At 49.1% G+C, this 22616-nt stretch overlaps 1 long non-coding RNA gene across 1 annotated transcript; it reads left to right on the plus strand.

Annotated features, from left to right (window-relative positions):
* The first annotated feature begins 7804 nt into the window (after positions 1-7804).
* LOC131416746 (uncharacterized) lies at positions 7805-13300 on the plus strand. Its single transcript, XR_009222631.1, has 3 exons — positions 7805-7941; positions 8799-8842; positions 12851-13300. It is a non-coding gene; the product is annotated as an uncharacterized LOC131416746 (long non-coding RNA).
* The last annotated feature ends 9316 nt before the right edge of the window (positions 13301-22616 follow it).

Genomic DNA, 22616 nt, shown 5'->3' on the forward strand with positions numbered 1-22616 from the left:
CAGCACCAGAATCACCCAGGGAGCTTGCTAAAAATAGAGTCCTGGGTCCTCATCCTGGGACATCTGCTTCTATGGGCTCAGGTAGACCTGGGAATCTGTGTATTTAACAACTCCCCAGGTGACTGGTGATCAGCCAGGTATGGAATGGGCTTTAACGCAGGGCCCCTGGCAGCCCTGAGCCTTTAGACCTGGCCACTTCTTGGCTTCTAGCTGGGTCCTGCAAAGCGCTGCTGATGGTGGCCTTTCTTGGTCTGTTTCTCATTGTGTCCTCTCCTCCTCCTTCTTCCTCAGCTCCTTAGCACAATGTTTAATGTTCAGCAGATGATCAAGACGTGATTTGAACTAACCAACCCACTCTCTACCAGTAGGGGGGAGAGGCAGCCCCACTCCACAGCTGGCACTAAGTGGAGCCAAGTAGAAACTGTGTAATTACTGACCTCGCTATGAAGTGCTCACGTGCAGCCCCCTGAGCCGTGGGTGGCCACTTAAGCCAGTTCTCTCAACCTCCAGCCCAGCCAGAGGGTTCCCCACCCAGAGAGGCTGTTATTTTAAAGTAGCTCCAGGATCGCTCATTGGAGTTGAGAAGGACACTTCTGCAAGTGAACAACTGTGCCAGCCTCCAAATAGAAGAAAACTGTATTCATTTGGAGCAGGGGGTGGGGTTGGGGAAATGGAGTGTGTTTTGGTTTAAGAGCAAAACACGCATCTAGAGGTTTTAGCAACTTTCTGTGGCGTGTCAGCTTGTGACCTGCTTTCCCTGAGCAGATAGAGTTCTCAGGGGGCAGAAATGATGTTCTCCCTCAAACCACAGGCACCCAAAGAGGGTAGCAGGTAAGGGAACTAAGATCTGTTGAGCTCCTACTCTGAGCCAGGGCTTTATATTTTATTTAATCCTTCCAATAATCCATAAGGTTGATATTATTATTCGTGTTTTACAGATGGGGAAACTGAGGCTCAGAGAGGTCATAGAATAGCCAGGAAGTGTTGGAGTGAGGATTTAGAATGTAGCTGAAGCTGAGCTACTGTAATAAAAAGGCCTCAACATACATGGCTTAAAGACTGTTGATGTTTATTTCCTTCTCATAGAACAGCCCCAGGTCAGTAGGGAAGCTCTGCTCCAGGCAGTCACTCAGGCACCCAGGACCTGCCATCTGTGGCTTCACAGGTCCCTACAATTGGAGTTGGCAAATTTTTTCCATAAAGAGCCAGATGTTTTGAACATTTTAGGCTATGCAAGGCATGTGGTATCTGTCTTTATACTCAGCTCTGTTGTATCATGAAAGCAGCCATAGACAGTATGTAAATGAATGGGTGTGGCTGTGTTTCAATGAAACTTTATTTACAAAAACAGGCCACAGTGTGCATTTGGCCCAAGGGCCATAGTTTGCCAGCCCTTACCATAGAACAGCGGTTCTCAAAGTATAGTCTCAAGGAACCGATAGCATCAGCAACACCTGGAAACTTGTTAGAAATGCAACTTCTAAGCCAATCCCCAGACCTGCTGAATTAGAAACTCTGGGGGTGGGTCCCAGCAATCTGTGTTTTAACAAGCCTTCCAGGTGATTCTTATGCCTGCTGAAGTTTAATAACCACTGTTCTAGAGCCCTGACTCTCAGCCCTGGCTGCACGTGAGCATCACCTAGGGAGCTTTCAAAACTCTCAACTCCCAGGCACATCCCAGGACAATTGTATCAGAATCTTTGAGGTGGGACTCAGGCATCAGCATTTTTAAAGCTCCCAGCTGATTCTAAGGTATAGCCAGCATTGAGAAGCACTGCCCTAGAGCACTGTTACCATCTGCATGGTCAGAGCCGCCTTGCCACCTGGCCTACTTTCCACACCTGCCTCTCCAAGGGGGACACCCTGTGCTCCCTAAGATCTGGGTTTTGGTCTCTTCCTTTGTCTTACCCCGCAACCCCCCAGTACCCTGGCCCCTTCCTAAGGATCCTGTATGGGGTTTCATGGTATGGGAGGATCTTGGTCCATTCTGTCAAACTAACTGATCTCTGGCAGGAGTAGGGCAGGAGGAGGGGAAGACTTCGTTGGGAGTGAGAGGGTGTGGAATGGAAACAAACCAGGAGGAAGAGAACCTGGAGAGGGAGGAGGGAGGTGACAGAGCAGGAGGAAGACTTGGGTGTGGAAGCACCCAGCACAGTGGCCTGTCACTGGGGCTCAGTGAAGGCCAGTTCCCTTCCCCAGCCATGCTATAGGTGACAAAGAGCAGTCTCTAGGTATCCCTGAGTCTTCCTTTATATGGTGAGCACTTACATGGCACTTCCTGTGTGCCTGGCAGTACTCTAAGTTCTTTACATAAATTAACTCATTGTATCCTTACAGCAACCCTCTGGGGTAGGGACTATAATTACTCCCATTTCATAGATGGGGAGGCTGAGGCTTTAAGAGGTTAGGTGACTTGAACTAGGTTACACACGCAATAAGTGGTAGAGCTGGGATTCAACTCAGGAAGTCTGGTTCTAGAGCTGAGCTGTTGGCCACTATTCTCTGCTACCTTTCTTCATAACAGCCCATTTCACAGATGAAGAAACTGAGGCTGTGTAACTTGCTCAAGGTCACAGAGCCAGGAGGTGGTAGAGGCAGGATTTGAACCCAGGTCTCTCTGCCACCAAAGCCCTTGAATTTGCCAGTTTGCCCCACAGCCTGGTTTGGTTTCCCATCCCATCTTCCCGCCATCTGTGCCCCCGGCATATTCTGGGTTTGCACGTGTGTGGCTGACTCACAGGGAAGCAGGAGAGCCCACCTTCTGGAGTGAGAAGGCAGATTTTATTTCTGTTCAGAGCCATCTTGGGTTGGTGCTGGGAGAGCTGCCAAACCTAGCTGACACATTTTCCCCTGCCAAAGTTGCCGAGTGGGTGGGCAGCCCCAGGGGGCCCCGTGACACCGACTCCTCAGATGAGTCTCAGTACCCAAGGGAAAGACGGGCATGCCTCTTCATCTGCCAGAACTACATCTCTTTCCCCAAGGGTGGTTACTGGTTCCAGCCGCTAGAATCTCTCTCACTTCCTCCCTGCTCTGGTAACTCCAGGAAGCCATTTGTCCCAGGCTTGCCTTTAGGCAGTTGAGTAATCCTGGTTATTCCCATTTTACAGATTCAGTAAATGAAGCTGGCTGTGGCTCCTAATTGGATTGTCCTCTTTTCGTCAGCCCTACAACTTCCCAAATGTCCCTGATGAAGAGTCACCTGGGGCACTTGTCAACTATCTAGATCACTAGTCCTCTGTCCTGAAAATTCTGATGCAGTAGGTGCGAGCTGGGGCCCAGGAATCTGCCCACTCGCGTGTACCCCAGGTGATTCTCATCGTCAAGGATGATGGGAAGTACTGAGAGAGGGACCCCTAATGGGTGGAGGGATTCTCCCCCAGTTTAGGTGCAGGACCTTGACTGGCTTAGCCTCAGCTATGCTCAAAATTATAACAATTGTCCCTGAAACTTGAATGAGTCTTATGGGTTTGGCTGCTCATGTAGCAACATTTTCCTCCCAGCACAACATAGGAAATTAGGAGGGGACTGGTGGGATGATGTGGGTGGTGCCTCCACCCCCTCTGGCCAGTTCTGCTGTGGCCTCCAGGGGATGTTTGCTGAGGATCATCAGAGACCTCCCAGTGTCCTCAGATAGATGGATATCTTATCTTCCCTTCAGCCAAACCCTCCAGATGCTGAGGGACCTCTTGCTAGAGGCCCCTGGCCCATTTGTTTCCAGTCTGTGTAGGAAAACCCAAACGGCGCTGGAGTTTGTTTCGAGGTGTGGTGATTTTAAAATACGTGTGCAAATTCTTTGATACTCCTTCTTGAAGAGGTGGAGCCTGATTCCTTTCCCTTGAGTGTGGGTGGACTTAATGACTTCTGTCTAATGTGTAGAATGAAGTGGAAATGGCAGTAGGCGACTTCTGAGACTAGGTCATAAAAGGCACTGTTGTTGCCTTCTCTTTCTTGGATTTCTCACACTGAGGGAAGGCCAGCTGCCAGGTTGTGAGGACACTCAAGCAACCCAATGGAGAGATGGTCAGAAACTCTTGCATGGCGAGAAGCTGAGGCCTCCTGCCAATAGCTAGCAAAGGACTGAGGGCTTTGGCCAATAGCCATGTGAATAAGCCATCTTGGAAGCAGATCCTCCAGCCCCAGTCAAGCCTTCAGATGACTGCAGCTGGGCTAATGTTTTGTCTGTAACCTCATTAGAGACCTTGAGCCAGAACCCTCCAGCCAAGCTGCTTCTGAATTTCTGATTTGCAGAAGCTGTGAGACAAAAAGTGTTCGTCGTTGTGAAATAATAGAAAAAATATATCTTGGTCTCTGCCCCTAGTTCCTGGCACAGAGCACCTAAAGCTCTTGTAATTTCCTAAGTGATAAGAGCACTAGAAGCATCCTTTGTTATAACACTTGGTCTTTGACCTTGGTTCCTAACACCAAGCTCCTAAATCTTGGAATTTCTTGGGTGATAGGAGTGTCTTTTGTTCTAACGAGGTGACTCTTGATGGGCTTCTAGATAGTTTCAGGATGGGGCCTGGTCACCAGAAAGACCAGCAGTGGTTAGAAGCTTGGCACTTTCAGCCCCACCCCCATCCTCTGGGAAGGGGAGAGGGGCTGGAGATTGAGTTAATGATTGGTTATGCCTATGTGATGAAAACTCCATAAAAATTCCCAAAATATAGGATTTGTGGAGCTTCTGGGTTGGTGAACACACCCATGTGCCAGGAGAGTGGCTTGCCCCAACTCCATGAGGACAGAAGCTCCTGCGTTCTGGACCCTTCCAGACCTTGCCCTACAAATCTCTTCATCTGGTTGTTCATCTGTGTCCTCTTATCATGTCCTTTATTATATAATAAACCAGTAAATGCAAGTAAGTGATTCCCTGAGTTCTGTGAGCCATTCTAGCAAATTATGGAAGTGGGGAGACCAAGAAGGGGGTTGTAGAAACCCTGATTTATAGCCAATTGTTCAAGAAGTACAGGTGACAACCTGGGACTTGCAATTGGCATTTGGAGCTGGGGGCGGGGGCAGTCCTGGGGGACTGAACCCTTAACCTGCGGGATCTGATGGTATTTCCAGCTAGATAGTGTCAGAATTGAGCTAAATTGTAGGACACCTGGCTGGGGTTGGAGAATCACTTAATGTGTGGAAACAGCCCCCACACACTGGTGATCGGAAGTGGAGTGTGGTGGTAGCATGAGAGTAAAGAAGAAACACAGGAGTGTTTTCCTATGTGATTGTTTTAACCTACTAAGTTTTGGGTAATTTTTGTGTGTATGTGCGAGGAAGATTACCCTGGGCTAACATCTGTTACCAACCCTCTTTTTTTTTGCTAAGGAAGATTGGCCCTGGGCTAACATCCATGCCCATCCTCCTCTACTTTATATGTGGGACGCTGCCACAGCGTGGCTTGATAAGCAGTGCGTAGGTCCGTGCCTTGGATCCAAACCTGCGAATCCTGGGCCGCCGAAATGGAGCATATGAACTTAACCACTATGCCACTGGGCTGGCCCTTGGGTAATTTTTTTTTTTTTTTTTTTTTGTGAGGGGATCAGCCCTGTGCTAACATCCGCCAATCCTCCTCTTTTTTTGCTGAGGAAGACGGCCCTGGGCTAACATCTGTGCCCATCTTCCTCCACTTTATATGGGACGCGGCCACAGCATGGCTTGCCAAGCAGTGCGTCGGTGTGCGCCCGGGATCCGAACCAGCGAACCCCGGGCCGCCGCAGCGGAGCGCGCGCACTTAACCGCTTGTGCCACCGGGCCGGCCCCTGGGTAATTTTTAACTGCAGCAATAGATAACTAACACACGAAGCAAGCAGAAAGCTTCATGAGAGGGCAGGCGAGAGAGCCGAGGCAGGTGTGACACCCAAAGACCTACCTGCATTTGGTGGACAGGGAGCAGCATTGTAGGGACAGAGATCCGTGCGTTCAGCTGTGCCCTCTCATTCACTGTGGGTGCTGTGATTCTCCCTGTTGTGCATGTGAGGAAATGGGCTCAGTAGGTCAAATCCCTTGACCAAGGCTGCGGAGCTGGTTGGTGGTGGAGCCAGGACCTGAGCCCAGCCTGTCTGCCCTTGTCCGTGCTCTCCCACTCTTCCACACCACCTCAATGATCTTGGTGACCTTGGGCAGGCCCCTCCCCTTCTGAGGGCGTTTCACAGAACTCAGGCAGGCCCCTCGCACGTCCATGAGAAGATTGAGCCTCGTGCTCCCTGCCCTGGTTGCTCTGACACAAGTGTGCGGGCACTGCCCCAACAGCCTTTGCTGTGTAGGGGGCCCCGGAGTAGGGCCACCCTGTGCTAAAGATCCGGTGCGCCAAGGAGGAGGACTTGGCTCTGGGGGCCCCTGGCAAACTTGCAGAGCCCTCAGCAGCCATCCGCACCCCATCCCAGTTTCCCCCACTGAACACAGAGACATATGTACCCAGGCCTGTTTGCAATTATTCTATCATCATCCCCTGCCCTTGGCCTAGCTCCTCTCTTCACCTCTACCCACGCAGATGCCAACATTGGGTGTTTGCTCAAGAAACCTGTGCTCGGGGTGATGAACTTTGGTGACGAATCAAAGTGATGAACCTGGAGCCTCAGGTGTGAGGCTCTCACCACTTAACGGGGACATGATGTGTCCCTCAGCATCCGCTGAGGGGCAAACACAGCCCTGGGTGGGGGGATGCTTTCCTGGAGGGTCAGATCAGGAAAACAGAGCCAGAAACAAGGATCTGGAAAAGTCTTGGGATGTTGGCTGCTTAGCAGTTGCCAGAAGTTCCTGTCTGTCTCCAGGGGCCTTGGGCAGCACTATTGACATCTGAACTCTTTCTTCCACACCTCCTTCTGCAGGCCAGGACAGATGCCACTCCGGACCCCTCCTCCATAGCTCCATTCAGGCCTCCCCTGAGACACTCCTCAGCCACGTCCCTCTGATGCACAGCTTCCATCCCAGCCACGACCCCAGCCCCACCTCACCGCCCTCCCCACAGCTCCCATACTCGCTGCCTCTGCTCACAGCCTGCATTAGCTCTGCTCATGCAAGTAGTTGAGCTGCCCCAGGGAGCTTCCTGCAGCTCCACTCTTATCCTGCCCACCCGCTTCCTGAAGAACCCCCATGGGCTCCTGGGTGCTCACTGTGAGGCCCTCCAAACTGGACCGTGTACTGCATCATCCCCTGCAACAGCGGCCTCTCTCCGGGTGGTTTGAGTTGGGGGTGCCCAGACCTCCTAGGACTGAACCCTTTCTGTAGACACCCCCACCCCCCTGCACCCATCTCCACACTAGGAGTGGAGGAAAGACAGATGGATAAGGGTGTCTGCACAGCTTGAGGGGCAAGGTGTGGGGAGAGGCAGATAGAATGGACCCCAGGATGGACAGATGGACAAGGCGTTCAGCTCTCCCCCTTCCTGGATGGCCGTGGGAAGAATGAGGTCGCTGCCCACGCCTCTCGCCGAGACGCTGAGAGTGTGAATGAGAACAGCTTGCAAGGGGCTCTGACAGGCACAGCCTGGTGAGGAGACCTTTTGTAACCTTCCGGACCTGGCATTGAACCAGAGGACAAGTTACGTGACCCAGGTTGCTATGCCCTTTTAGCCTTCCTGGCTTACATCCCAGATGCCCCTACACTCTGCAGAGACTCTTTAATCTGGGGAGGGGACATGGATTTGTCTGGGGAGGAGGTGGCGGTTCTGGGATGCATTTCGTGTGTTCAATCCTATGGGTATGTACACATGTACATTTTTTTTCCTGGAATGTCTGCAGCTTCTCAAAGGGGTCTGTGACCCGTAAAAGGGTCTAACTTGGTACCAGGCTCTCCAGACTGGACCCACATGGATGTTTACTCCCAGCAAATCTGGATTCCAAGTCTAAGGGCTGTCGGCATTCACCCTGAAGAAGCGCTCACCTCTTCACTTTGAAACTCTAATAACCCGCTTCAGGGAGGTTTGAGATCAGACCTGCCGGGCAGGTGCGTCCTCAATCCTTCTCTTCCTCCCAGGCAGACCTCAGTGTCCCCGGACCTGAAAGTGGCCCACGCCCCAGGCTACAGGTGATGTTCTCAGCGACAGGGAAACCAGCTGCCTCATGCAGACATCCTGCGTCTGAGCAGTCTCTTCCCAAAGGCATTTTAAAAAATTTAACTTAAATGCATGAGCTTCCGCCTTGTGTAGGAGTTTTCATGTGTTTCCTGGAACAGAACTCAGCTTCCTAACATGACAGGCAAACAGAGTTGTTCACGTGATAATGGCTCCAATCATGGCAAAAATGCCTTCTGTCTTGGTCTTGTCTAAATCTCTCCTCAATCCTGCTTTAACTTGAGGCCTGAAAGCTGACCATAGCATGCTCATAAAAGCCAAGTGCAACAGAGAGGGAGGTTCCCTGAAGGATTGCCCTGTCCTAGTAGAACTTTACCTTATTTTTTTACATGTGATAAGGTCCTGAAAGTGTCTGAGAATATCAAATGTATCAAAGTTGGATGGTGATCTTATGCTATACAAGAGGCAGTGTTGCCTAGTGGTTAAGGACACGGACAATGACCTTGGGGGCATGGGCATAAGTCTGCCACTTCTTGATGTGTGGCTGAGAGCTCTCTGCACCTCAGATGAGAACCCTTGTAGGGTTCTTGTGCAAATTAAGTGATTTAATATATTTAAGGCACTAGAATAGAATCTTATGCCTTATCTGTGTTAATGATAATTGTTGTATGTTTGAAGGTGGGTTCTATACTCAGAGCTGAAATGAGTGATCGCCTCCCTAATTATATTTTGCCTCTAAGACACAGTTAGTGACAATGTATTTCTAAGACTGTTTTCTTTCCCTCCCAAGTGAATCCAGTCAACAGCTCAAGACCAATGAACACTCGGCTGAAGGTAAAGATTTGCCACTTTCAGTATCCTAATGAATTTCATCTTAGTTTCAATTAAGTTTGCGAAAACTTTTGTTTCTTGTTACAAATACTTGTACTTTATTTTCCTGTTTTTGCTCATTTTTTACATCAACAAACACAACAACATAGTCAAACAATTGCACCACCATGTTGTACGGTACAGGCCAAATGGAATGGCTGTGTTTCAAACATGGGACTGTTGGCTGGTGATTTGTGTCACCTTATGACATCTCAACATATTTGCCAGGGGATGTGCAAAAGTCCAAATTTAGTGAAGGAAAATCAATTTAAGAATGTCAAAGCCCAATGTACAATGATGGCGATGATTTGAAAGCCAAAGGCCGTTGAGGTGGGGACATATTTCTGGGTTCATGTCGTGATCTGCTTGTTGAGAGGACAATTTGTTATCATGAAGTTGGAGACAGGTGTCCTTCACTTTAATAGCAGAGCCATTCCAAAAGAGCTGGCTATAAAGCAACCATTCATAACGTGAGTTGTATATTTTTTTAATTCTATTATAAAATTAAGATAGTATTCTACAAGAAAATGGACGGCTTTGAAAAGTTTTGGAGATGGGGCCAGGTGTATGTCACACTGGGACCGTGGTAAGCGAGTTTGGAGAGCACTTTTAGTAATTGCTATTCCTTCCTGTAGCAGAAGCTTGAAAGGAAGGCTCTTAAATTTTGAAAGGGGAGACTCTTACGTGGAATTGTGGTGAGCTCTACGGTGTACTCCGCTTGAGAAGCTATAGGGAGCAGCAGATACTCAAGGCTGCCTCCTCAGTGTGGCCTGGAGCCCTCCCCTCTTTTGTTCTCCAGCAGGAGAGTGTCTTGAATTACAGCTGATAACTCTCGATAACATCTCCATTCTTTATCCCACATTTCTTTATCTCCTTTTGTGATTGGGCTTAGTTGGATAGCGCTGGAGTTCTCCACTCTCCTTACAGTTCGGGTTTACGTAATCTTGGTATTCTCCTTACTTTGATGGCTAGATTCTAGAAGTTGGAGAGGACATGTGTGACTGAGCAACATGTCTGGCAATGAGACATAGAGAGAGTCCTGATGCTGATGGAGGCCTGCACGTGTTGACAGGATGGCTCTGTATATAGAAGCAGCCAAGGGCCCCAGAGGGGAATACCATCACCAGAGAGCGCCTCATAGGGACAGAACTCTAGTTCCTTCCTTCCCCTCTCTTGGTAATGCCCCTGCTTTTCAATTCTGGGGTGTGAGTTGTTTTCGTGATGGCGGCTTGCTAAATTGACCAGGGTTGGCGACTGTTACAATGTCCAGTGGTGTTCGGATCTTACAAACATTTGTGAGTGTTTTTTCTATCCCCTATTCCTGTCATGTCAGTGGGCAGTAGTGCCTTATAAGCTGCTAGGTCAGCCTGGCTGCCACTGTCCCCACATAATCCTGGGGACTCCAAGAAGGTTTCAGAGGCTGAGGAGAGTCCAGTCCTGTGGTCCTGGCCAGGCGGGGGTTTCACCATTGACCTTGCATCCTTATGTTTCTCCAGACTGTAAGGGTTCCTTCTGTCCTGGGAGACCTCAGCTGTATCCTCGCAGCCCTCACAAACCTCAGGGCCTCATCAAGTTCTCAGATTAGGTGGGTCCAGGAACTCATGCCTACCTCCTCTGTCCCGGACTCCAGCACCGTTGTCAAAGCTGACAGAGCAGGATGCCATGTCACATTCTACCAGTGGGAATAGGCGTTCAACATGTGCAGTGCTTCCCTTTGAAAGCACCTTAACTCGAGAGTTCTAGAAAACAAACTATTGCTCACCTTTATCAATCCTGGAAGCTCGTATTTTAGTAAAGCTAATTTACTTCAAAGAAGGTGTGATAAAATTATTCAAGTCCACTTGGAAATCCACTATAAAGACTTCCAGCATTTAAAAATTTTTATTATTTTCCTAATTATGGGAGTAATACATGCTCATTGCAAAGAATTAAGAAAATACAGAAAGGTACATAGAAATAAAATCTCCCAGAATCTTACCTCTCAGAAATAACCATTATTAGCATTTAATGTGCCACCTTTTTCTTCTGTGCACAACTATTTATAAAATTAGGTGGTACTTTATATACAGTTTTGCGTCTTGCTTTTTTCACTTTATACAAATGGAACATTCCCCAGTGTCATTATCTATTCTTCAAAAAAGCCATTTTAATGACTACATAATATTTCATTGTCTGGTTGTACCAGAATTTATTTAGCCATTTCTATTTGCAGGCATCTAGGCAATTTCCTATTTTTCATGATTATAAATCATGCTGCGGTGAATATTCTTGTCCAGGAAATCTTTATCTGGGTTTCTGATAATTTCCTTAGAAGAAATTCTTAGAAGGGGAATTACAGTCTCAACTCTGCTGGTACCTCTCTCCTTACGGATTCCTGAGGAGGCGAGTGGCTCCTGTCACCCCCTGAGTGAGTGGCCTTTGCTGCCTCTGAGGCCTGGACAGGAGGATCTTTATTCACGCCAGGGAGAGATGCAAAGGGGACCCCGCAGCCTCCCCAGGCTATTCACCTGAACCCCTCCATGCAAAGCAGAGCTTCCCCCGGTAGGAATAATTTCATAATTAACTTAGAGACTAAAGCATATTTAATTAACCATGGAAACCCTCTCAGCCATCTGCCTCTGTTTTTATTTTGAGGAAGATGGCAGATCTTTTTTTCCCTTAGCTCCCTCTTTTTGGGGATGGAGCTCATTTCCAGCATCTTGAGTGGAGCAGGCCTCACATCTTGCCAGTGGTGTCCCAGAGAGGCCGAGTCAGGGGTTCCCCTTGCAGTGGCAGGCTGGGTCGGAGGTCGTGCAGGCCCCTGCCTGGGGGCAGGCAAGGCCAAAGGCAGCACCTGTTCCCGCAGAGCGCTGGCCATCCGGGGGGCCCCAGCCTCTGCCTCCTGGCTGCTGTCTTCAAGTCACAGGCCTGCGGAGCACGCATGCAGGAAGGAAACTAAGAGGAAAAGGCCAATGCTGTCATTTCTCAAGTGAGGAAACTGAGGCCTGGAGAGGTTCAGGGCGAGCCTGAGGACACAGAGTCTGAGGCCCCTGCTTTGCTCCTTTGCTGCACCCTCAAGGGCGGGAGTCTGGCTGCATTCCACAGTCGGAGGATTTAAATAGAATCCTAAGCGCTATAATGGCCCACAATGTCGGAGCACTTTAAAATGTGCAAAATGCATTCCCAGATCACATCTTGCTGGATACTCACCCCAGCCCTGGAGGAGCACTCGAGGGAGACTCAGGAGGTCACATGATTTGCCTGTAGTCGCACAGCTGGTGCGTGAGTGTTGGGGCTGAGATGGAAACACTAAGTGCTTTGATCTGAATTGCTAATATATCAAAATGCCTTTTATTTCCATGGTATTCCTTACAGGGCCCTGACTGGGTGCTCAATGAGGAAGGGTCCAACAGAGCATGAGTCCAGTTATTTCTCATGACATCACCTCCTCCAGGAAGCCTTCTTAGACCCTCTCCCCAGACTGAGTTGGGAGGGAGGACTAGTTCTCTGCCCCTTTGTCACCCCACATATACCTCAGTATTATACCCTAAGGCTCTAAACTTCATGTTGGACCCCCATTCTAGCAAAGGGCCTGACTTACTTATACTAGCCAGTCAATGAATGACGTTGAATTTGATGAGACTGAATGTGGACATGGGTGTGATTGCTTCAGTAGCCTCCCCTTTGCCTTCCCTTTCACTTTGGCAGGTGGTCATCTGCCATCCCTCTAGGGGGTGAGTGTCGTGTGTGCCTTGGGATGGTCCCCAAGGGCAGCCATATGGATCCACTCATGCTGCCAGGCTGGCCGTGTGCCCCAGAGCCTGGAGCTGCTGGCAGAGATGGGGATCCAGGCCAGACCCCAACCAGGTAACATCACCTTTAATAGATGTGCAGACAGGCCTGGAGGCGGACTGGGGATATCTGCCACTAGGCAGCCTTGTGCTTTCAGGCAAATCATTTCCACACTCTGAGACTCATTTTCTCCTCTATCAGGTGAGGCAATTTGACTGGACCCTTCCATCCCGATATTCCAGGTCCTGTGACTCTATTTATAATGACCCCTGGCAGGGGCCAGGAGGGGCAGGATGAAGACCAGGGCAAAAAGATAGAGTCAACTTCAGCAAGATGTGGGGACCCTGGACCTGACAGCCAAGCTAAAATGCAGTCTGTGTATCAAGGGCTTGGGCAAAAGAGGAAGTGCAAAGCTTTAAAGAGCTCCCGGATCTACTTGAATGTTCCTGCCAGGCTGAAAATCTCTCTCCTTTTAAGATGTAAGAGATTTGCTCCCTGAGACTTGTCTTCAATCATTTTCTATCCCTCCCCAGCCGCTATAGGCAGCATGGAAGGCGAGGGAATCTGTGGGGATGAATTAGGAGTCTGCAGGTATTCCTCCAGAGTTGCAGGTGTTAAATCCAAAGCAGGTCTGGGCTCCACTGAGATGAGATGCGCTTGGTCCTCCATGGCGGAGCACTGGGATACGCCCGACCCGGAGACCCCCGTGGCCTCCCCCAGCACCACCCGCCTCGGCGCCCTGCACCCCGCCTGGGCCAGCTCCTCTCTGAAATACAGTAAAATGAGGATGGAGAATTTATTTTTTTCTATCAAGGGCATGCCCCACAGAATGGAAATATAAATCAATGGAAGAAGATGAAACGCAGGGAGCTTTTGGGCGAGAGAAATAGAAAAGGTTTCAGTCATTTGCTTTCAAAAATCAAGAATGGGGAGCATGTAACTCTATCTGGGAAACATAAACAGTAATAAAAATACACTTTAGTCATATATTGTGGCCAGTTATGGGAGAGAGGCTGAAGGGGGAGGATAAAGAGCTTCAAGGTGTAGGGGAGGGGAGGAGAAGCAGAGTTAGAAACACGTGACTGGAAATAAGGAAAAAATCAAAACTTGAGAGAGAGAGCACGCGAGCAAGAGATCCACATTTAGAAAAACACAAAAATGCAGACAAAAAAGAGAATCGTGCACACACAACACAGACAGAGACACTGGATGTGAAGAGAGCCAGAGATGGAGGGGCCGGAGACACATGAAGAGGAACACCCGAGGAGACGGCCAAGATGGAGCTCCTCCAGGAAAACAGCTATTTACCATAAACGACAGAGCCATCAAGGGGTGTTTTTTTTCTTTTCTTTTTTTAAGAGGCAAACATTACCAGAATTACTTCTCTTTTTCAGAATTACTTTGTAATGTGTTTTCTTTCCTATCTAACTTGAGAAGTACAGGCATTCTTGAGAATCGATTTTCCTCATTTGCCAAGGCAGAAAAAGTCTCCTTTACAGTTCTGGAAGGAAGACATCACACCTCATGTGGTAGCCATTTATGATGATGCCGAAGCCACTGGAAACCTTTAAGGTACTGTGGTGTTTTCACAGCTGCAGACCTTGGGGCCCTCACCTCTCGGTGCAGCTAGACGGCCACATTCAGCTTAGCCCTGCCCGGCCCTCGAAGTGAGCCTCCTTTGTTCAGAGACCACCAATTTGGAATCGGGGATGATTCAGCTCCAGCTGGAGCTGACCATGCCACTCTGCTTGGTGACAGAGTTTGCTGATCAAATGAGAAATGAAAATAAGATGGCGGCAGATGTGTTGAGTGAATGAAAAGAACAAGCGCCAGGCACTCGGGCTGCATCGTAACCAACAGCAGCTTCCCCAACCCACCGAGTGCTCTCAGGGCTCGCTGCCAGGGACACCTCTCCCTCCCCTGCCTCCGCCTGGTGAAGTCTTTCCTGCCACATCATTCCCCAACCAATTCACACGTATTAAGCATCTCCTCTGCAAATCCTTTTCCAATAACCCCCTACTCCTTGGGGGTCAATTGTTCCTTCCTTTGGGCTCCCGTCACCACCACGGGTTGTTGCCATGCTGTGGGTCTTAGTGTATTCCATTAGAGTCAGCTTTCTCAACATTTGGAGTGTTATTTGGGGCTGGGTACCGCTTTGTTGTGGGGGGCAGTCCTGTGCATTGTAAGATGTTTAGCAGCATTCATCTCCTCTACCCACTAGATGCCAGTAGCCCCATCACCCCAGCTTTGACAACTGAAAATATCTCCAGTTATAGTCAAATACCCCCTGGGGGGTCAAAATCACACCCCAGGACACTGTGTTAGAATGAGCTGTTTGAGTGTGTCAGCCCTCAGAGAGGGTGCACCTTCTGGACCCTCAGCGATAGAACGGTGCCTGGCAGAGAGAAGGCACCTGGATTCTGTGGAGGAAGAATCTAGACACTTGGACTATGCTGATGGGCAGGTAGACATTGAATTGGCCAGTTGTGCGTATTGGCCATGTTGATCATTGAAATAGGAGTGAGTTGCCATGTGAGATCTGTAACCAAGTCCACAGGTCTCTATTTAATGCTAACCTACTATGAACCCTGGGTGACGTATATGAGGAATATAAAAGAAAGCTTCTACATTTTATTTTACTTTTTAATTTACTTTTTTGTGTGTATGAGGAGGACTAGCCCTGAGCTAACATCCGATGCCAATCCTCCTCTTTTTTCTTGAGGAAGATTGGCCCTGGTCTAACATCTGTGCCCATCTCCCTCTACTTTATATGGGACGCCGCCATAGCATGGCTTAACAAACGGTGTGTCGGTGCGCGCCTGGGATCCAAACCTGCGAACCCTGGGCCGCCGCAGTGGAGGGCACGCACTTACCTGCTGCACCACCGGGCTGGCCCCAAGAAAGCTTCTACATTTAAGGCACTTATGATGATCTAGTTCATCAGCAAAGGGCTGCAGCTACCGGATGCTAATGTAGGAATACCAGGCAGCTTGTAATGATGCTCTGAAGCAGTGTGCGTTCCTCTATAAGGGGTTAGGGGTTTGGAGAAGGGAAAACCGGAGTTTGCTGGTATTCCTGTGGAGGGCTTAGGACACTACATAGAACTTGACCTGGGCCTTTAAAGATGGTGGGACTTGGATGAGGACAGTGGACTGGAGGTAAGTGTGGTGGGCCTGAGCAGGGAGAGTTCACCTCATGGGGCAGATCCAGTCAGACAGGTCCAGAGGTTGGGTCTCGATTCAGGGAGGCCAAATGTCTCCAAGTATGTCTTGAGCAGACTTCGTCAGGGTCACCTGGGGTACTGGTCACAAATACAGATTCCTGGGCCATCCAGGCTTGGTGAGTCAGTTTCACCAGGGGGAGCCCAGGACTCTGCCTTTTTCACATGCCCCAAGATGACTCTGGTGCTTGGTAAAGTTTGAGACTTACTTCCTTGGCGAGGAGCATTGACCTGTCTTAGGTCATAACTTTGGTCTTCCACTGCGTACAGTCTGCAGGGTTTATGCAGCTGAACAGAGTGGTTGAGCACACAGGCAGTGGAGCCAGATTGCCAGGGTCCAAATCCTGGCTCTGCCATTTCTAGCCATGCAACCCTGGGCAACTGAATTACTTGAAGCTTCTGTGCCTCAATCTTCTCATCTGTAAGATGAGACATGCCCCTGCCTCATAGGATCTTTGTGATGATTAAATAAGTCAATACACATAAATGCTTAGAGTGATGCCTGGCAGACTGTAAACGCTCACTCAGTAAATATTAGTTGTCATCATCATCATTATTATTGTGGCATTTGATGCTTGCCAAAGGTTCGAAAGGGCTAAAGCCATCTTTCTTTAAAATATGTTCTGTCACCCACAGCCCTGCTCTGCTCCCCTTGCCTTGCGTCCAGTGACTCCAAACCCGAGTTTAACTGGCCCCTCCCTCCTCCTGCAGGACGGCGCCCAGGCTCTCTGAGTGAGGCGAGAGGCAGTACTGGGGCACAAAGGAGTATCCTGGCAGGTCTGTTTCTGCCGGTCTGCGGCTCTGAAAGGAGAGAGTTCTTGCCTCCCGAGCTCGGGGTGGACATATTGGAGGCCTAGAACCTCCTCTTGTCATTGCCAGATGGCAGTGTCGCTCCTCAACAACTCTCTCCCCGAGGGGTCCCGCACCAGAGCGGAAAAGAAGAGACGGCAGAAAGAGGTCCCTCTGTAGGATGGGCCGTGGACCCTGCTGGCCTGTTCGTAACAGCGTGATGCTGGGTCCAAACGCCACACACCGGCCTCCCGAGCCTCACAATAACCCTGCAAAGTGGGTGGGGAGGACTTGCCCACCCCATTTAAAAAATAGCAGCTTTATTGAGCTAAAATTCGCATACCATACAGTTCACCCTTTTGAAGTGTACAATTCAATGCTTTATAGCATATTTCCAGAGTTGTGCAACCGTCCCTACTACCTAATTTTAGAATATTTCATCACTCCAAAAAAGAACATTTTCATCACTCCCATTCCCCCCACTCCCCCAGTCTGAGCCCCTGGCAACCACGAATCTACTCTCTGTCTCTACGGATTTGCCTATTCTGGACATTTCGTATAAATAGATTCATACAGTATGTGGTCTCTTGTGTCTGGCTTCTCTCACTTAGCATTATGTTTTCAAGGCTTATCCATGTTGTAGATGTATCAGTACTTCATTCCTTTTTATTGCTAAATAATATTCCATTATATGGGTATACCACATATTGTTTATCCATTCATCAGTTGATGGACATTCAGGTTATTTTCATCTTTCGGCTGTTATGAATAATGCTGCTATGAGCATTTGTGTACAAGTTTTTGTGTGGACATACGTTTTCATTTCTTGGGTAGATATCCAGGAATAGAATTGCTGGGTCAGATGGTAACTCTATGTTTAAACTTTTGAACAATTGCCGGACTGTTTTCCAAAGTGGCCACACCATTTTGCCTTCTCACCAAAGGGTTTAAGGGTTCCAATTTCTCCACATCCTTGCCAACACTTGTTATCTGTCTTTTTGATTCTAGCCATCCTAGTGGGTGTGAACTGGTATCTCATTGTAAGCTCATCTCACTTTATAGATAAGGAAATTAAGGCTCCAAGAGGTGAAGCAACTTGTCCAAGTACACCCAGATAGCCGGAGGTGAAGCCAAAATCCAAACCAGGCATGATTCACTTCCAGGTCCACATTTTTTCCTGTTACATCAGGCAGCCCTCCGACTGAACGACTTTGTCTGGGCCTGGCCCAGTCCCTGAGTCCAAGTGGTCTTGGGATTCACATTGATCACAGGACAGGGACACTCTGGCCATGAGCTGGTCATTGTTCACTCCCCCAGCCAGGCTACCAGCCAATGCTCACCGAACTCCTACCATGGGCCCAGGCCAGGAGATGTAAATAGCATAAAAAAGGCATGATTCCTGCTCTAAAGATGGATTGATTTCTCGAGATGCTTCATCAAATGAAAGACGGATTTTTTAGCCTCTAGATTTACAACGTGCCAGCAAAGGGCAGAAGGCTGGCCTGGAGGACAGGCAGAAAAAGCAGAATGGAAAGGGACCCCTGGCAGGAGGCTTGGAGGATGATGGTCTGAGCTTGTTTAAGGAAGATTCAGTGCCAGTGCTGAGGGGCATGGCCAGACAGGAGAGGGCCAGGTTAGAGAAGTAGGTTAGACTGCTTTCAAGGATGGGGTTTGGCAGGTAACTGGAAGTGATTAAGAGGGAGAAATAAAGAAGAGAGTCAGAAGGAGGAGGGGGGAAAGAGCGAGATCTGGCCAGTATAATACCAAATATATACCTTTTATCTAGTGAGCACTTCAGGGCTAGGCACTGTGCCGAGCGCTTCACATATCCTACAAGGTAAATGTTAATATTCTTGTTTTACAGATGAGGAAACCAAGGCTCAGAGAGGTTAAGTGATTCCGCTAAGGAGACACAGCTGGTAAAAATCAGTCTGACTTCAAACTGCATTCTCTTAACCACTGAAATATCTACTGAGTGAATAACTAAGGGGTCTTATGGGGGAATATGCTGTCAGGGGTACTGGAAATGGCGACCTGGCTCAGCCTCCTCTCTGGAAGGCTGGTATTTTTGGAAATAGAAACGCTCTGGAGCTGACGGTTTTTCCTGTAATGGTTTCAGCCTGTTTGAGCTTTCACACTTCAGTCTACAGCCTCAGCCACTGATGTTTGCTCACTTATTTATTCTTTTTACAGGAAAAAAGCCAATGAGTTTTTAATCAAATTGAGCTTGCGTATTTGACCAGCGAATCAGAAAGGCTTCCAAGTCTTAGGGTGGTGGTGGTAGGGGGGATAGAAATTCATCTCCGTCTGCCCGGAAGGAGGTGGTACCGCAGAGAGTGGGCCCTGGGGCTTCCCCCCCAGGATCTGGCACCAGAGGGCAGACCAACCTTGCAGGCCTTCCGTGGATGATCGCCAACCTCTCAGGGGGATTGCGTGTCTCAGGGGACAGCAGCTGGTGCAGGCGCTGCTGGGGGACAAAACATCCAGCTGCGTGAGGATGGGCTAGCCCGGGGGGCACAAACTTCTCCTGTAAAGGCCCAGATAATTTAGGCTTTGCAGGACAGCTATGGGCTCTGTCACATGCTCCTGTCCTCCTCTGTCCCCTCCCCCTCCTCTTTCTGTTTCCTTTTCTTCTCCTCCACCTCCTCTCCCCCTCCTCCTCCTCCTCTTTTTTCTTCTTCTTTTCCTTCTTCCATAATCATTTAAATATATAAAACCATTCTTTGCTGATGAGCTACACAAAAACAGACTGTGGGCCAGATTTGTCTGTGGGCCACCAACCCCTGGTCTAGATGTATTTTGGAAGGTAGCTTGCGTGAATCACTTAACCTCTTGGGGCTTCAGGTAATACATTTATTGAACACCTACTGTGTGTATGCCTTCATACCAAAGAACGTTCATGTTCTTTGCAATGGAAAGAACATGAAGATAAATCAAGAAGCTTGTGGATGTGAGGCAGGAGGGACAGCAGTGGACCCGGTGTGAGAAGACCTGGATACCTAACTTGGTCCCCAAGGAACCTGTAGTACCACATCTACAAAATGGGGACAATAATGCATTCTTTGCAGGATTAAATAAACTCAGGAGTAAAATAATTCTGAAAAGCATATACAACAGGAACTCTATTTAGAGAGCTAGGGTCACACATACCCATGAATAGTTAAATGACACTATAAAGACTGTATAAAGCTACAATGCCAGAGATGTCACATGTTAGCAGAGAAAGAGATTGACTGAGATGCTGTCATTTGGGATTTCCTATGCCAGGTACTTTCACCAGTGTTAGCTTGTGAACAATTTAGGCAATCTATCAACTAGGATTGGGTTTGGCTACTTCCTACAGGAAACCCAAAGTACTAGTGGCCTAAACAAGATAGAAGTATGTCTCTCTCTCATTTAAACTGCAGAGGTAGGCAGTCCAGAACTTGTAGGGTAGTCCTACAGTCTCAAGAACCCAGGGTACTTCTCCTTTTGCTTCATCACCTTTGCATGTAGCTCTCATTCCACAAGGTCATCTCATGGTCCAAAATGGCTGCTAAACCTCCAACCATCGTATTTGCATTCCAGGCATGTGAAAGGAAGAAGGAGCAAAGAAGAAAGGTGCTAAAGGACACACACCAGCAGCCTTTTAAGGAAGTTTCTTGGAAGCTGGCTGAAGATACTGTTTATATCTAACTGGCCATACCTAGCAGCAGAAGAGGCTATGAAAATCAGTCTTTATCCTGAGTTGCCATGTGCCCAGCTAAAACTAAGAGGTTCTGTTTTTAAAGAAGACAATGAATATTGGGATATGCAACTAGCTATGGCTACCAAAAGTAGCAAATCCCCAGAAAGGACAGGTGCCTGGGTGGCCGGATCAGGGAGGGCTTCATAAAGGAGTGAGACTGAGCATGGCCTTAAAGAAATAGTTTGTGTTTTAAGTGGAAGACGTGAGTGGAGAGGGCATTCCAGGCAGGGCAAAGAATGGAAGCAAAGGGGAATGCACTCAGTATGGGGGAAGATAGTGGGCAAACTAGTCTAGCCTGGAGCACTCCTGTAGAGGAGGTTTGAGAATTAGTGCTGGAAAGGATAATAAAAAATAACCATAACTAGTCGGGGGCCCTGCCACCTTGGGTGATGTACCTTTCCTCAACCACTTTGTGACTCCTCAGAAGCCCCTCCCTTCATCCTCCCCTCCCTTTGATATGTCACCCACACAGCCACCTTCTGCCAGGGCCGCCTCCCCTCAGGGGGTGGTCCTCACGGCCTCTTGGGTGGGCCCTCTCAACACTGCTCTGGTCCATCCACCTTCCTCTGCATCCGCCCTGGCCTCGGAGAGACTTGGCATTTCTGCCCCACCAAACTCTGCAAGTGGGGATTGTTCCCTGCTTGATGCTCTCTCCTCTCTCAGCTACTGACGCAGGCTTCTCCAGTTGGTCTCTTGACTTTAGACTTTTTCGGGGGTGAATTGGGCCCTAGTCTCTGTGTTCTCCCAGCTCTGGGGGTGGCAGGTCAAACTTTCCTAAGATATCTCTCATTCCATCTCCATGGTGGTGTCCAGCCACCGCAGCACCCTCACTTGGCTTGGGGAGATGGAGACGGGTAGGCCCGGGGTCACCCCAGCCCTCACCATTAGCCGAGAAGTCTAAAAAACCCCACCTCCCTCCAACTGCCTCGGTCAGTCTCTAGTCTTTTCTTCCGCACAGGCTGAGATGCGCAATGAGGCAGGGGTTGCAGAACCAGTGTGGGGCCAGTCTTAGCAGGTCCTACCTAGATGGTCTGGCATCTCCCCTCAGAATGTGTAGGCACTTCACGCCTGAAGTTCTCAGCCGTGGGGCCTCAGGTGAGATTCCTAAACAGCAGAGCAAGTCCTCACTGAAGCTCCTGTTCAATATATTGCTTTTATTGACCGATAACCATGCGTCAGGCACTGTTAACCCGTTACCTGTAAGGTTGTTACAGGTGAAGAAACTGACAGCAGAAGTGAGTGAAGACTGGAATATCCTGGAGAAAAAGTCAAGAGAAATGAGGCCAGAAAAGAGAGGCGGGGCTAGATCGCAGAGGCTTTAGTGCCAGGCCCAGAAGCACGGACCTTCTTCTCTGAGCACGTGCAAGGATTTTGAGCAGGTTGTGATGTGGTGTCAGTTGTGCTTTTGACAATTTGATCTCAAAGCAAAGTGTGGGATGGATTAGAAAGAGACGGGCAGATGTCTTCCCATTAGAGCGTGAGTCCTGGGAAGGGCGGGGCCCCGCAGAGGAGGAGAAGGAGGAGGAGGAGAGGAAGAGAGGAAGGAGAAAGGAGAGGGGACAAGGGGGAAGGGAGGAGAGAGGATTTGGCACTCTGTTTCTTTCTTCATTTGCGCGACAGGAAGCATACAATTCCTGAGCTCCCACCACATGTGAGAGGGGCTCAGAGAAACAACGCAGGGACCATCCGAAGTCCTTGCAGGAGCTCACATGTGGAAGGGAGGAGGATGCCAATGGACGTATGCAGGGCCCTTTGGGCTTACAAAGGGCCTTCATAAATATTATCTCACTTGATCCCTGCACCTTCTCTGTGAAGTAAGCAGGACAGATAATCTCGTGTCCATTTCATAGACGAGAAAACTGAGGCACCAGCAGGTTCACTTGCTCACAGTTATAAGGCTGGGCCCCGGGGGGGGTGGGGGTGGGGGGGGTGGGCGGGAGTGCAGATCTGGGACTCAAATCCAGTGCTCTTTCTGCTACATCAAGCACATACAGGTAAGGTACCCAGAGCTCTGGGGGGCGTGGAGTTGGGCAGAATGGTTAAGGGCTGGGTTCTGGAGTCGGACTGCCTGGCTCCGTCTCGAACTAGCTGTGTGAACCTTAAGAAACTCAAGCAACTTTCTTAACCTCTCTGTGCTTTAGCTCCTCCCTCTGTAACATGGGAAGACTGGTGCCTAGCTCCTAGGGCTGCTTAAGGCTCACACGAGATGCTGCATGGAAAGTGCTCAGCAC

Source organism: Diceros bicornis, chromosome 18, assembly GCF_020826845.1.
Source record: "Diceros bicornis minor isolate mBicDic1 chromosome 18, mDicBic1.mat.cur, whole genome shotgun sequence".
In the NCBI taxonomy this organism is placed as follows: Eukaryota; Metazoa; Chordata; class Mammalia; order Perissodactyla; family Rhinocerotidae; genus Diceros; species Diceros bicornis.